This window comes from Equus asinus, chromosome 15 (assembly GCF_041296235.1).
Source record: "Equus asinus isolate D_3611 breed Donkey chromosome 15, EquAss-T2T_v2, whole genome shotgun sequence".
In the NCBI taxonomy this organism is placed as follows: Eukaryota; Metazoa; Chordata; class Mammalia; order Perissodactyla; family Equidae; genus Equus; species Equus asinus.
The window spans coordinates 36753275-36768413 of NC_091804.1; the positions used below are offsets into that span (position 1 = coordinate 36753275).

The 15139-nt window shown below is 48.4% G+C and overlaps 2 long non-coding RNA genes across 2 annotated transcripts; one reads left to right on the forward strand and one right to left on the reverse strand.

The window, feature by feature from the left end:
- Positions 1 to 299: 299 nt before the first annotated feature.
- On the reverse strand, positions 300 to 10043 carry LOC123277322 (uncharacterized). Its single transcript, XR_006514188.2, has 3 exons — positions 9160 to 10043; positions 1110 to 3307; positions 300 to 491 (listed from the first exon to the last, which is right to left on the reverse strand). It is a non-coding gene; the product is annotated as an uncharacterized lncRNA (long non-coding RNA).
- Positions 3301 to 14865, forward strand: LOC123277321 (uncharacterized). Its single transcript, XR_006514187.2, has 3 exons — positions 3301 to 5994; positions 6666 to 6756; positions 12355 to 14865. It is a non-coding gene; the product is annotated as an uncharacterized lncRNA (long non-coding RNA).
- Positions 14866 to 15139: the final 274 nt, after the last annotated feature.

Consider the following 15139-nt stretch of genomic DNA (forward strand, 5'->3'; position numbering starts at 1 on the left):
CCAGGAAAACAGGCCCAAACAGGAGGGGCTGCGAGTGGCTGGAGGCGACAAGGGGTCCTCTGAGGGGTGAAGGTCCCCCCAGTGTTGACCTGCTGGAGACGGATGGGGAGGGGGGGCATGGGGATGGGGGGATGGGGATAGATCCAGGCTTTGGCCTGAAGCTTATACTAGCTGACGGGCCCTCTTTAAGAGGAAGAAGACAAAATTACCAACACAAAATCAGGCATAAAAGTAAATATTCATTTAGAAAAAAGAACCAAGTACTTTCTTAAATGCTGACACAAACCACAAAATCCAGCAAAAGAAATCCAATATTTTTATTAATTAACTACTTGGCACACTTTGGGAGTAATCAATTTAGCGAGTATTTAAGATTAGTCATTTCACAAGAAAACTTGAAATGTTTTAGCTCATGTAGGGAAGAAACTTGATCGCCATTTTCCCTTTTGACCACAGACTTCTTGATCATCTCTTCTTATAAATATCATTTTCTGCAGAGAAAAAAGAAATGGAACTCATTCTTTCTGCTAGAAAGGTTGATCTGGAAAAAAAATTAATTGACAGTTTAGAAACGTTTCTTTTGGCTCTGTCACCCATTATTGGTAATGTCACAGACTGTATTAGTTTGCTAGGGCTGTCATAGCAAAGTACCACAAACTGGGTGGCTTAGAAACGAGAAATTTATTTCCTCCCAGTTCTGGGGGCTGGAAGTCCAAGATCAAGGTGTTGGCAGTGTTGGTTTCTTCGGAGGCCTCTCCCTGGCTCGTAGATGTCAACTTCTCCTTGCATCCTCGCGTGTGTCTGTGTCCTCATCTCTTCTTAAAAGGACACCCGTCATACTGGGTTAGGGCCCACCCTAATGACCTCATTTTAACTTAATTACCTCTCTAAAGATCCTGTCCCTAAATACAGTCACATTCTGAGGTCCTGGGGACTAGGACCTTAACATATGAATTTTGGGAGCAACAGAATTCAGCCCATAATACATACCTTTGTAGGAGGGCTGTCAAATTTGGGGAAACCACTATCAAGTTTCTTTCCTACATGAGCTAAAAGCTTTCAAGCCATTTCAGGATTTCCAAGCATGGCAATTCATCTCAAATACTCACGAACTGATGCGTCTCATCAACCAGTTTGTCGGTGACATCCATCCTCATGCCGTGATGGTGACTCCGGGGCCACAGTGGGCGGGAGGCGTTTTCTGGGAAGCCATTCTCACACCTGGAGGACAGGTGTGGACAAGCGATGACTTGACCAAGCACAGAGATGACCGTGAGCCACGTGAAATATCTCACGAGGCCAACTGGACGCAATCCCAAACAAACTTCCCTTTGGCCGGCTCCCTCGAGGGCCACAGCCACCCAGACACCAGGTGATGCCCTGGGAAGTGTGCCAGGAAAGTCAAAGCAGAAAGAGACAATGGTCGTAAGGGGCAGTAGTTCAAACATCATACTGCTGCAGATTTCACAAACACGGCCCCGTGAACGCGGCGTTCCGGCCCTCCCCAGGGTTTTGGAAGGGCAAGCGTCAGGCGCGGATGTTTAAACGTCATCAACTTCACAGGAAATCTGCCTCCAGGTAGGTCCAGGTTATGAGCTTTCCCTCCTCAAGCTCCACATGGTCCTGGCCAGGCCGGAGTTCCCGAGAGAGAGAGACAGCAAATGGGGCTCTTTTGGTAACGGAGGCTGTATTTGTTTCCTGGATCGCTGCAACAAATTCCCACAAACTGGTGGCTTCAAACAAGAGAAATTTATTCTCTCCCAGCTTTGGAGGCCACAAGTCCGCGATCAAGGCGTTGGCAGGTCCACACTCCCTCCAAGAGCTCTGGGGAGAAGCCTCCCTCGCCCCGTCCAGCTTCTCACGGCTCCTGGCACGCACTGGCTGCAGGCCGCATCTCTCCCACCTCTGCCTCCCTCTGCCCCTGCCCTTCTTTCCTGGGTCTCTGTGTGTCTTCTCTGTCTCTCACAAGGACACCCGCCATCGGATTTAGGGCCCACCCTGATCCAGGATGAACTCATCTAGAGATCCTGACCTTAATGACATCCGCAAAGACCCTTGTTCCAAATAAGGTCACATTCATAGGGACCAGGGTTAGGGCTTGGACATATCATTTGGGGGGACACTATTCAACCCACTTCAGGAGGGTCAACAACGTCCTCCCCAGCCATGGACTCCGGAGAGCAGGCCTAGGCCTCAGTGGTTTCACTGAAAAGGAACGACCACCTGCTCATGATGGAAATCTCTGCTTCAGGCTCTGCTGGATCCCAGCGCAACCGTCCATCACCCGCAGGACAGGGCTCAGAAAGCAGACGCTCCAGGGGCAGGTTTTTCTCCAACACAGCAGAGCTGTCCAGCTTCAGTCATACTCTCAACTCTCAGGAGGATTTCCATGTCCACAAACCACTTAATCAACGTTTTATTATTCATTGACTGTTTTTCTTCAAACGGATATATATATTTTTTAATTCAGCCTCATCCTAAGCAATACTATCCATGAAACAGTACCCACAAAGGGGTCTGATATGCCTCTTCCGTTTTTTTTTTCCAATACACACTTGAATGGTTAGAGCTTGCACACATTGATCCGTAGCTTTGTGCCCAGTGGTCTCTAAGCCCTGGTCAATTAATCCTCATGGCAACCAGGCAAGAAGGAGCTTTTATTATCATCCCATTTTACAGGTGGGAAAACTTGGGTACAGAAACGGCAGGTAACTTGAGCCAGGTAATTCAGGAAAGAACAGGGAGCTGGGAGGCAAAGGGACAGAGAAAAGAGACAACAGACCAACAGATGATTCTTGGTACCTAAGAGGTGGGTGGGGAAGGGCAAGGCGGGGAGGAGAGGGAGGGAAGTGGAGTCTGAAGGCGCGTCCAGGACTCGCTTTGCAGAAGTCCACTTTGCCAGGCACTGTTCTCCCTTCAGCATCACGATGAGTCCCAGGTCTGTCCTGCAGGTCAGGGCTGCCCTCAGGCGCTCAACACAGACACTCAAGAAGAAACAGGAGAGGATGGGAATCATAAGGGCAGAGCGGGTCTGAGCCACTCCACCACACTGCCCTGCCAAGCCACTCCTTTACTGGCTGCTCTCTCAGCCCCCGCCCCATCAAAGCTTACACAGCCTAGGCTGCCCCAGCTGCCTCTGCCTGAAATTTCCCCATCACCAGCTTAGCTTCTCCCTGCCCCCACCCAAATTCAGCCCGCAGTTCTCTCCGGCTCGTTCAGTGCTCCAGCTGGACCCGCAGACCGCCTTGAGCTCGAGGCGCCTTCAGCATGTCATTCAGAAGGGCTGCTGTGTCCTGAGTGCCAGGCACTGGGGAGACAAGCGGGAGCAAACTGAAGTCCTGCCCTCACACATCTGACGTTCCCTGAGGAGTGTCATAGTGCGGGCCCCCACTGCAACAAACAATCCTCGGGTCTCCATGGACTCATTTCTCCTTTTAAAAAAAGGTGTATTTCTCATTCACATCAGAGCCACTGCAGGTTGGCAGAGCAATGCTTCAGGGACCCGGCAGCCCCTTCCACTTAACGGCTCCGTGGATGCCACCCAACAGTATCTATGGACTTCTTTGTGGAATAATGTTTTTAAATGTAAAAAATAAAACACATAGGATTATAAAGGACACCAATTATACTGAAACAGTTATTAAAATATATTTTTCAATTTGTTACACAGTAATATGCATGCTTCCTTATGAACACATTAAATAACAAGACACAGTAGCAGGTCTGACGACTACTGTAATTTCTGAGTAGTGAGGAGTATAAATGCAGAGGCAGTAAGCTACCCGCCAGGGGCCAAATTGGGTGGGCCTGCCACCGGTTTGTCTAAATAAAGTTTTATTGGCACACAGCCACGCTCATTTGGTTACTTAATGTCTGCGGCTGCTCTCGTGTTTCAAGGGCAGAGGTGAGTAGTTGCGACAGAGATCACACGGCCTAAAATATTTATTAGCTGCATCTTTACAGAAAAAGTTTGCTGTAACCAATATTTTCGAGACATTTGCAACAACTATTGTGTAATACGAAAACATTTGTAAGTTCTCCTGGAAGTAAAAGGGACAGGGCTTTGCTGCTACTATTGTGGCTTGTTGGTGACCTTCATAATTAGCATCACATTCATAATGGAAGGAAATGATCATTTTTAATTAGAAGTGAGTGAAAATAGAGATGTGATCTTTAAAAATCCAAATTCAGGGGCCCCTCCTCTGCCTTCTAGCCACAGATCCCTTGGGGGTCATTGGACCGACCCCAGGTTAGAAAGTCCAGCTTAGAAGTCTCTGCTCCAGGGTCTCAGAGCTTCCTGTCCCCGTCCTCTGCTCCCACAGCCGCTGAGGGAGGAAAGCAGAAGGGAGGATCCTGCAGGAGGTTTCCAGGTCCATCACTCCCACCACATTCTCTTGGTCAAAACTCAATCACAGGGTCACGCACACTTGCAAGGGATGCTGGGAAATGTAGTTAAGTGGTGTGGGGAGAACTTGCAACAAACAAACAAATGTATAGTATGTCAGAGGCTGATTAGTGCTATGGAGACAAATAAAGCCAAATAAAATGAATAGGGAGTTCTAGCATAGACCATGATTTTAAATAGGCTAGTCAGGAAAGGCCCCACTAAAAAGGCAACATTGAAGAAAGATCTGAAGATTCTAAGCATGTGAATTCCTGGGGAACAGTGTTGCAGGCAGTAGGAACAGCATGTGCAAAGGCCCTGAGGAAAGGGCAACTGTGATGATTTGAAGGACTGAGTTAGCCACACTATGCATTTTAATTGTCTGTTTCTTGTCTGTCTCCCCTGCTAGAATGCCAGCCTCGTGCCAAAGGGATTTTTGTCTGTTTTGTTCACTGCTATTTCCCAAGAGCCTTGAGCAGTGCCTGGCACACTGTAGGCACTTTATTGTGGAATGCTGCCCCAATGTGGCAGGATCAGCGCATACCAGGGAACCAGAGTATGAAATGAGGGCAGAGAGGTGTCCTGGAGCAAGGCCACTCAGGCCCATAGGCCATGGTAGGAATCAAAATTGTATTCTTGTAGAATAGAAAATTATGGGAGAGTTTTCAGCAGCAAGGGAAGAGCCCTGATTTTCATTTGGAAAAGATCACTCTGGTTGAGGCAGGTGGAACCCTGGCAAGGTGTCTGACACTGGGAATGTGGGTTCCACCCCACTGGCCTGCGGGGCAGCCGGGGAGGAGGTGTTCTGAGAGGCGGGGGACGAGACCAGGAGCACTGTGCATCCCGGAGTTGCACTGCTGAGCAAGGCCCTCCTCCTGGGCCTTCCGGAACGACCTCAGTCCCAGGGACCAAGGAGCCGGCAAGGGATGCGAAGAGCAGCCTCACCACCCACAGAGAGGCAGCTCCCCACCCAACTGGACCCTTCGCCTCATTACTGGCTCACCCTGTCTGCAGGCCCCAGGGAATTATAATTGTACAAATAAGTCCTGTCAACGCCTTAGGAAAAAGCGCAATTTGATTGCACCTTGATTGGTATTTTGGGGGGAGGAGGGTGTTCAGAGGAGTTGATAGATACAGTCATTATAAACACGCAAAGTAGGAGAGAATTTCAAACTCCGGCTGCAGCATCTTATCTACATAGCTGGAGTGGTGAAACCGGGCGTCACCGAACACCACCGCGGGGCTCGGAGATAGCCCTGGACTGGGAGGCCCTGGCGGAGCCACCACTTGCTGGGTGTCCTTGGGCGCGAGGCCGGTCCCACCCGGCGTCAGTCTCCTCCAGGGAGTGAGGTCACAGGCGCTAAGCAGGTCCCAGGAGCTCGAAGGTCCTGGCGGGAGGAGACTCTGGGTGCGACAAACGGGTGCGGGCGTCCCTTCCCCGCCCCCTCGCCACCACCTTTGCCCCTGCGCTCTCTCCATCCACCGCCTCCGCGCGCCCGGCTGGAAGGCCCCGGGGAGACCGCCGCGGTAATGACCCTCGACAGCTGCGCCTCCGCTGAACAGCCGCCCCTCCCGGCCCCCGCCCGCCGCCCCGCCGCCTCCGGAGACAGGTTCGCACCTGCTCGGGGCCATTTCTCATCAATTAGGCCTTGGCAGCGCCTGAATGGGGCCCGGCGGGGGCGCGTCCCGGCGGCCCCTCCCCGGGCGCCCGGGGCGCACAGATGGCAGCCCGGGCGCAGCTGCCCGCCGGGCTCGCGGGGCCACAATCGGCCCAGTGTTCGCGGCCCCCAGGCTGGGCAGGGGCCGGGCACACCTGCGCGGCACAGATGGTGCGGCCCGCGGCGGCAGGCACCGAGGCCCCTCCAGGGACTGGGGGGCGGCACGAGAGCAGGGCCCCTCCCCGCAAGGCGGTTGCTTTCCGAGCTTGGAATCTGGGGCAGGGGCCACAGAGAAAATGGTCAGGGCTGCGGTACCAAGCCACGCCCTGGTCCCTTCACCTCGCCGCGCCCTGCGCCCCTGGCCAAGCCCCAGTCCCCCTTGCTGCAAAAAGAGCGAGTCCCTTTTGGTAACCTGAATGCCCAGCGATAGGGGATTGACTAGAAAATGTGTGCCACGGCTCTGCGGGCCACTGACACGCAGCCGGGGGAAAAATATGCTAAAGAGGAAACGCAAACCACAAATCAATGTGCTCAGTGTAATGCTGCTTTGGGATCCGCTGCTGAATTCTGCTCCATCTCCTTGGAGCTAAGCAAGCGTGGTCTGGTCCCTTAATCTTTTCCAGCACTGGTTTCCTCACCTGTGGAATGGCACTAGAGGAGAGCTGTTAAATGAGATAATGTCTCGAAAGAGCCCAGCAGAGGACATGGTACACAGTAAGTGCTTCATAAAGTATTTTTTCTTATTTCTTGTTATAAAAAATAGCATTCTCATTGTTAAAAATTCACCCTTTATCAAATTATATAAGATTCAAAGCTAAAGTATCCTATACTTTCACCTCCACCCGAAATAACCATCAGTAACAATTTTTCCCCATGATTTTTTTCTACATTAATAACTACGTACATAAGCATAGACTCCAAAATCAAATGAGAGGACGGTTCAACTTAGTGGCTAAAATCTTGGACTCTGGGGCCAGACTGCCTGCATTCAAAAAACCGGATTCTGCTAGGTGTCCCTCAGAAAACTACTTAACTTCTCTGGGCCCCGGTTTCCTCATCTATAACCTTGCAGGAGAGTTGTGAGATTCACCGAGCAAATGCACACTAAACATCTCAAACAGCGCAAATAGAAATATTCACCCTATTGTAGCTATTTTGTAACTTTTTTTGGTAGTGTTTCCTACATGTTTTTCTGTGCTGAAAAAGTCAAAGCAATCATATTCCTTTGAACAGCTGTAGAATCTGCCACCCCGTGACGGACCGTCACATATTTGAGGGGTCCTCTCTGAGGGGCTTTGGGGCAGGTGCCCCAGGACTGCAGGAAACACCACTGAATGCACATCTCTGTGCCCTGCTGTTAGATTCTCTGCAGTGTCGGGACCTAGAGGTGGTGTGGAGGGGGAAGTCTCCCTGGCTCTATAGGGCTGGGACCAGGGTGAGGCAACAAAGGCACGAACCCATGCACAAAATTTAAGGGGACACCAAAAAAACTCAGAAATCCGGATAAATCTTTTTTTTTTTTTTTTTGAGGAAGATTAGCCCTGAGCTAACTCCTACCAATCCTCCTCTTTTTGCTGCGGAAGACTGGCCCTGAGCTAACATCTGTGCCTATTTTCCTCTACTTTATATGTAGGATGCCTGCCACAGCATGGCTGGACACGTGGTGCCATGTCCGCACCCGGGATCCAAACCAGTGAACCCCGGGCCGCTGAAGTGGAACCGCTGAGCCACTGGGCTGGCCCTTTGGATAAATCATATTTTAATGCAATATTTCTAAAAATCAAAATTAATGCTAAAAACAATTCATGAGGAACAAAATATCACAATTTCACAGACAGGATCTGGCAGAGCCATACGGAACTATACTGGAGCCTGTGGCCAGGGAAAATGCGTGCCACTGCGTTTATATTTTTCTGTATTCTTCAATGGTAATTTCTTCCAGAACATTGAAGTCGTTGACAAACATATATTGGAAAGTTGAAAACTAGGCATATTAAACTCACAGCATTATTTTATGTTTAAATATTTTCTTTCTACCCCAAACAGAATTTGTATCAATTTTAGTTTTTTGGCTTGAAAAGTAGCAAACTTGTCACTAATATTTTCAAATTCTGCTTCTGGAAAGAAATTAACCATGAAAAACAACGACGTAAAAACATCTAGCTATCAGGGAGCACATTTTTCCTTCAGCCTCAGGCTTCAATATGGCTCTGCCAGACTAGGGGCTGGATGTTGACAATCTGCCTTTCCAAAGGATGATAACAATTGACGCTCCCACTGAGGCCGACTTGGCTTTTCAAGCCTCCTTGGGGACTCAGCTGCTTTGAGTAGCGGGTCATTACCTCCGCATTTGGCCCCTGTCTGAGAGGAGCCGGGAGCTGGCCTGCCTACCTGGGCTGGCTTTCTGTCCCCACTCGTTTGGAGGGACACCCGGATGGCTCTGCCACAGCCTGGGCGGCTCAGGCTCCTGCAGGCTCCGAGCTGCCTCATCTCAGATCTGCAAAGCCCCTGCCCGCAGTTCATTCTCAGCCAAACCTTTCAACTCGGGGGTACACCCACCCTAACATCCCTGGAGCTGCCTGGGGGGCACCGAAAGCTGCTCCTGAATCGACTGGATCTGGGACCCCTGAGGAAATCATCTCACTCATGTCCCCTTCTCTGTGGCAGCAAGAGCTGCTCTGCCCTTCACGTGTTTATCCCCTCCGTGGATCCCCTGAGCCGCTGCTGTGAGCAGCCCTGAGGGAAGCCGTGGGCCCGAGGCGAGTTAGTCACGGTCCCCGGAGATCAGAGCTGCAGAGAGCAGGGAAAACAAAGAATTTTCAATACCCTTTCATGTCTGTTACTAACTCGCCACATTGTCCCCGGAGAGCGGGGAGCACACGGGCCAGATGTAATTGGATGTCAAGGGGCATCGCAGTCTAACATACGAAGCAGTGGTCGTAGTAATAGTAATAATTAATAGCAATAACAGTGATGACAGAGCGTTTGCTGTGCCCGGACTGTTGTAGGCACTTTACATATATTAATTCCTTCAGTCTTCATCGGGACCCTGGGAGGCACTTTTTAGTTCCATTTTACAGACGAAGAAACGGAGGTAGGAGGGACTTGGTCACTTACCTAAGTTCCTGCCGATGACAAGTGGCAAAGCTGGGATGTGACCCCAAGGGGCCGGCTCTGGAGACCCCACTCTTGACCGCTACACTGTGATCTTCGATTCCTCCTTGTTCTCCCTCAGTCTTCCACATCGCAGAAATTGGCACCCCCCCCCCAAAAAGATCCAGGCACCATTTTTATTCCACTCTTACCCAATTCTTTTCACAACTGACTTCTTCTCATCACTCAGATGTCAGAGAACTTGGCCTGTGGGTTTCCCGGAAGCGGGTCCCTGAGACACGGCTCGAGGGCGTGCGGTTTATTCGGGAGATGAGAGGCGATGACTCAGAGGGAAGCAGCGAATGAGTCAGGGGACAGAGCAGCAGGGTAGCTGCCTCATCAGCCAGTGACCACACGGGTGACCACAGCTTCATCCCTTGGACAAACCAGGGAAACTGCCGAGTCCACGCCTCAGTTATCCTGCCCGAGGGGCGAGGGGGCTGGGGTGTTTCTGTGCTAGCGCCTGAGTCCCTGGATGAGAGCTGCTGGGGGCGCAGTGTTACACGGTGGGCTCCTCTTCCTGCCAGCAGCAAGGCTCCCACTGTTTCCGGGAAAGGAGCTCCCAGGCTCAGAGGCCGAGACTGGCAGTTAGAAGTTACTGGGGCATCCAGGGACCGTTTTCCTTGTCCCTCCCATGCTCCTTCTGATCCCCTCTCTCCTGGTACATACAATGTTCTGGACCAAATGTTGGTGTCCCCCCTCCAAAGTCATATGTTGAAATCTGACCCCCAATGTGATGGCTCTTGGAGGTGGGAACTGGGAAGTAATCAGCTCGTGAGCGTGGAGCCCCCGTGACTGGGAATAGTGCCCTTAGAAAAGGGACCCCAGAGAGCTCTCCAGTTCTTTCCCTGACAGGTGAGGACATAACAAGGGGGTTGGCAGTCTGCAACCTGGAAGAGGGTCCTCGCCAGAACTCACCCACGCTGATCTCAGCCTTCCAGCCTCCAGAACTGTGAGAAATAAAGCTCTGCTGTTTATAAGCCACCCAGCCTGTGGTCTGTTGTCACAGCAGCCCAAACGGACGAAGGCATAAGAGAAGACAGAGAAGAGAAAGAAGCCAGGAAAGCGTGCGTGACCAAGCAGGCTGCCACGGTGGGCAGCTGGGGCTGCGTCCCCCCCGGGGTGCTCTGGGAGGGAGCACAGGACACCTGCCTCCTTCGGGAGAGGGAGCAGAGGTGTTTATCCTCCAGCGCACATCTGTCCTTGGCTGAGGGCTGCTTCTGTGAGCATTCACTCGTCAGCAGTCTGGCTTGCCGTGAACATGGGCCAGGCACACTCCTGGGGCCACAAAAAGAGCCTCGAGTGGAGAATTGGGGGTGTTTGCAGAGCACATTCTTTGAGGGGAGGAGGTCAGTGCAAGAGGATGTGGGTGGGGCACCAACAGTGGCTGCTCCAAATGGCTTACTCATCAGAAGGACAACGAGGAGATGACGGCCCTGCTGCTTGCCTGGCACCACGCGGGGTGATTACTTGTATAAACTTGCTCACGTAGCCCCATCGGTAGATGAGGAAGAAAAACTTGAGAGAAGTTTGGACTTTGCCGGAAGCCACGTACCCAGTTAAACGTGGCAGATTAGGATCAAAAGCAGGTCTGTCTGATTTGCCAGACCCAATATCGTTCCCTTCCTGTTGTTTCTCTGGATTTCTCTGCATCCCTGAGATTCGATTCTCCCCAGCCTGGCCATCCGGGTAATAGGTACCAAATCCGTTATGAGTGCCGAAGCGAATAAAATGCTAATCCTCATCAATAGATTAAACTGAGAAATGCTTAAAGCAGAGATCTTCCTGTAATAAAAGCAACTGCGTTATTTCTTTGTAATTTGACTGCTCACATGAGCCCAGGAACCCGCCTGATGGCTTTACAAATCTGTGATAATTTCCTTCAACTTCTCCGTTTTATTGCTGTCATTAAAATCCCGTTGTGTTCTTAAAACAGGAAAAAAAAATGATTAAAACAGATGTGGCTCTTAAAGTTACAATATGAATTTTACAACCCCAGGTTTTATGATACTGAGAGAAATTTCAGCCACCCGGGTCAGAGGCAAGAAAAATGGGACCGGATTTCTGAAATGGGTTAGGGGAGGAGGCAGGAGCGGGGGGCGGGGGGGGGGGGTGGGGGGCGAGGGGTTCAGAATGAGAAAGACAGCCCACAGAGCCAATTTCCTGACCGTCACATCCCTCTCCCAACTGTGCAGAATGTCACATTTGCAGCACTCTCTCTGCCCCCCCCCAAAGCCAAGACCCTCGAATACTGAGGCTTGACGGAACCACTTTCCCTCTCTCCAGCCTCACTTTCAACTTCCTCTTCCCAAATCATACTTTCCAGTGAAACAGTCTGCAGTAGTCTTTTCGTCTTGTTTTTTTGAGGCGGCGTTTTGTCGTAAAAAGAGCATTGAGCTCCAGGTTCTAGTCCCAGATCTTGAACAAATGCACCATGACTTGAACAGATCACTGAACTCGGGGCTCCTTCAGGTTTTTCGTCCCCAAAACCAAGGAGTGGTCGCAGGTCTCAAGTTTTCCCGAGGGACTGCAGCTCCATGACCTCACCTGCAGGAGCTCGGTGCCCTGTGCAAAAGGAAGTTCTGGAGATCCGTTGCTCGAAAAAATAAGTGAATTCCTAAATTCACCTCTATTTTTCTTTTTAGAAAAACCAAGTTATTAACTTCTACTAATAATTGAAAAAAAGAATTGGAGAAACTATGCAATTGGTTTCCTTTTTTAAAAAAAAAAAAAGATCAGACTGGCAATGATTTAAAAGAGCCAAACACAGTGCTGGCAAAAATATGGAGATATGGGGATTCCTCTATATTGCTGGTCGGAAGATAGAATGCTATAGCTCCCACTATCAGATGTTAAATGAGTGTATCCTTTGAACCAGCAACTTTACTCCCAGGAGTTTATCTTAAGGAAATAATCAGAACACATGAGAAAACGCCCACAGTAACAAGTCCCAGGAAAAGAGAAAAAAAGAATATCAAAACATATGTATTACATCAGTCCAACTTCATGTTTAAAAAAATAACTGCCTAGAAAATAATTGAAAGGAAAAAACCAAAATGTTAAATAGAGGTGTCTCTGGTTGGTAGTGCTGTGGATTATTTCTATTTTCGTCTTTCTATATTTGAATGCTGGTCTCACTCCCTCTGTCCCTCCCTTCAGGTCTCTGTTCGAATGTCACCGCATCACTGAGTCCCTCCCTGACCAGCTGACCTGAAACAGCAGACCCTGCTCCGCATCGCCCGTCGCTCTTTTCCCCTTGCTCTCTTTTATTTTTCTTCACTGCCAGACATTGTATTTTACGTGTATTTAATTATGTCCTCACCGTCTGTGCCCCACAACTTGAGTGTCACGTCCATGAGGCCTGTGTCCCCAGCACCTAAAGTGCCTGGCACATAGGAGGCACAAAAACATGAATGACGATTTGAATGATGGATGACGTGTGCAAATACATATACACAAGGATAATCATTGCAGTGTCGTTTATAATAGTGCAAAGGTGAAGGCCAACTAACTGTCTAACAGTAGGAAATTGGTCAAATGTCATATATCTGTACATCGGAAGGCTACGCAGTATGTTTTTCAAGTTTTTAAACATCTATGTGTGTGTACACGTCTGTGTGTATATGATTGTATTTTTCTCTCTAACAACAAAAGGAATGCGTGCTATTTGCAACAAATCAATCAACAGAGATCAGTCTAAAAAAAAAACCACTCATGCTCACCCTGAAATTCAACTCACACCTAAGCTTTAGTCATTGAGTGAGAATCCTTCCATATACATTTTTCCTGATGCTCGTATAAACGACTGCCAACATATGGTCACATAAATAAGATCCCCACCCTTTCTAAAATTTGGTTAATCATTGTCCACTATAGACACTTCTGTGAGTTGACATACAATTTATTAATTTATTACACTGTGTCCATCAGGACATTCAGATTGCTCCCAGTTGACTGCCTGTGTAATCAATGCTGCAATAAACATCCTTGGTGCTATGTCCTGATAATTTTCTTTATGTAGAATGGATTCCCAAATGTGGGATTTCTGAGTCAAAGGCTCCAAGCATTTTTAATTTAATAATACCATCATAATAATTTTAATTTAATAATACTTTCATAATACTCTTTAGTTGATGCTGCTTAATAATACTTCAAAAACCATTATAGCAATTCACGTTCCACCAGGAATCTGTGACTGTTTTGTCGCATCTTCACCAGCCCTGGGTGTCATCAGTCTTTTCACTTTTTGTCAACAAAAGAGCGTAAAGTAGCCCATGACTATTCAGATTTTCTTGACCATGAACAAGGTTGCAAATATTTTCAGGTATATTGGCCATTCTGTGAACACCCTTGGTCCATTTTGCATTGAAATGTTTGTCTTTCTCTCGTCAATTTCTAGGGGCTCTTTGTACATTAGAAATATCATATATTTGTCATTTTTGCTGCAAATTTGCCCCGTGCTATCCTGAGTGTATATAAATGTTCTCTGAAGTATTATTCAAATCTTGTTATTTTCCTACATTTAGACATTTGATCCATCTAGAATATTTTGTATAGAGTATGAAGGAGAGTCTAATTTACATTCTTATAAATGGGCAGCCACTTACTGGAGTACCATTTTTTAATAAAATATCCTATTTCTCCTGAATTTAAATGTCACCTTTATATAGACAGAAATATATATATAAATTTCCCATATATACTTAGATTAATTTCTGGAGTTTCTATAATGTTCCCCTGTTCTGTTTATTCCCATGTTTTTCTTTCACTAGCTTTCTAGTAATTCAGCAGCCAGCAGCCAAGCAGAAAACAAATGGTCCACTCAAGCAGGACAAGGCAGGAGGGTTTCATAAAGAGGCTGTTTGCTAAGGGATGGACAGGGTTTATGAAAGCCAACGAAGGGCAGGCAGCAGGGGGCTAGTGACAGGGAAGCTATTACTATTGCTAGAGCTGAAAGGGAGGAGGGAGGAAGCCGAGGAATGCTGGAGCCAGCTCACCCCAGCTGGCAGCAGTCAGTTGTTAGCGTCTCTTTCCAGCTACTCACGACTTCAAATGGGTGACCTGAAATCAGCCACGGTGAGAATATTTTATACCAAGGAAATTGGCCAATGCTATCGATCAGAGCTCCTTGCTCCCAGAGCCTGCTGCTCAGCCCTTACCAGCACACCCAGAGGAGGAAGTGCTTGCGTGGAGAGAAGAGTTGCATGGAAAGGAACTGTGGTCCTGAGTAGGAGGACTGAGCCCACCCACTGTAGCCCACAGGGAAGGAGGAGGACAAATCTGCTGACTTTGATCTCCTCCTACCCTCCTACCCTCGCAGTGCCTCCCGAGCCCAAACTCCACATTTCAGAGGACTGGGGGGCTCAGACGCAGTCAGAGGGGTCAGCTTCCAGGGGCACAGAGCAGGGTGGAGATGGGTGGATCCAGATGGACACATCCAGCCCCAAACCGTTGACAATCTGGTAGGACTGCCTATCTAGTCCCCCCAGCCCATGGTCTTAATTTTCAAAAATTTCTCTGAGATTTTTATCCACATCCCCCAAAACTTTGTTGAGATAAGGGTTGGAATTTTATACAATTTAAAGGTTAGTTAATCTTTCAAACAGGGAAGGACTGAAACTTTGTGAAATTAAATCTTCTCGTTCAGGAACATGAGCTGTCTCCATGTACGCCATTTACTTTGACTTTTGTTTCTAATTCTTTAATAAAATCTTACAATTGTTTCCATATGAGCCCTGTACTTTTATTGTTAGATTCTGTTGTATTTTATGGTTTTGATCACTGATACGAGTGAAATATTTTTCTACGTTCGTTTCTAACTGGTTATTCCTAATTTTTTAAAAAGCTATTGATTTCTTCATGTTAGAACATATTCAAGCAATTTATAAATTAACCATTTACAAATACCAAATAATTATGCAAATTTTATTTTTTAAAATAGCCT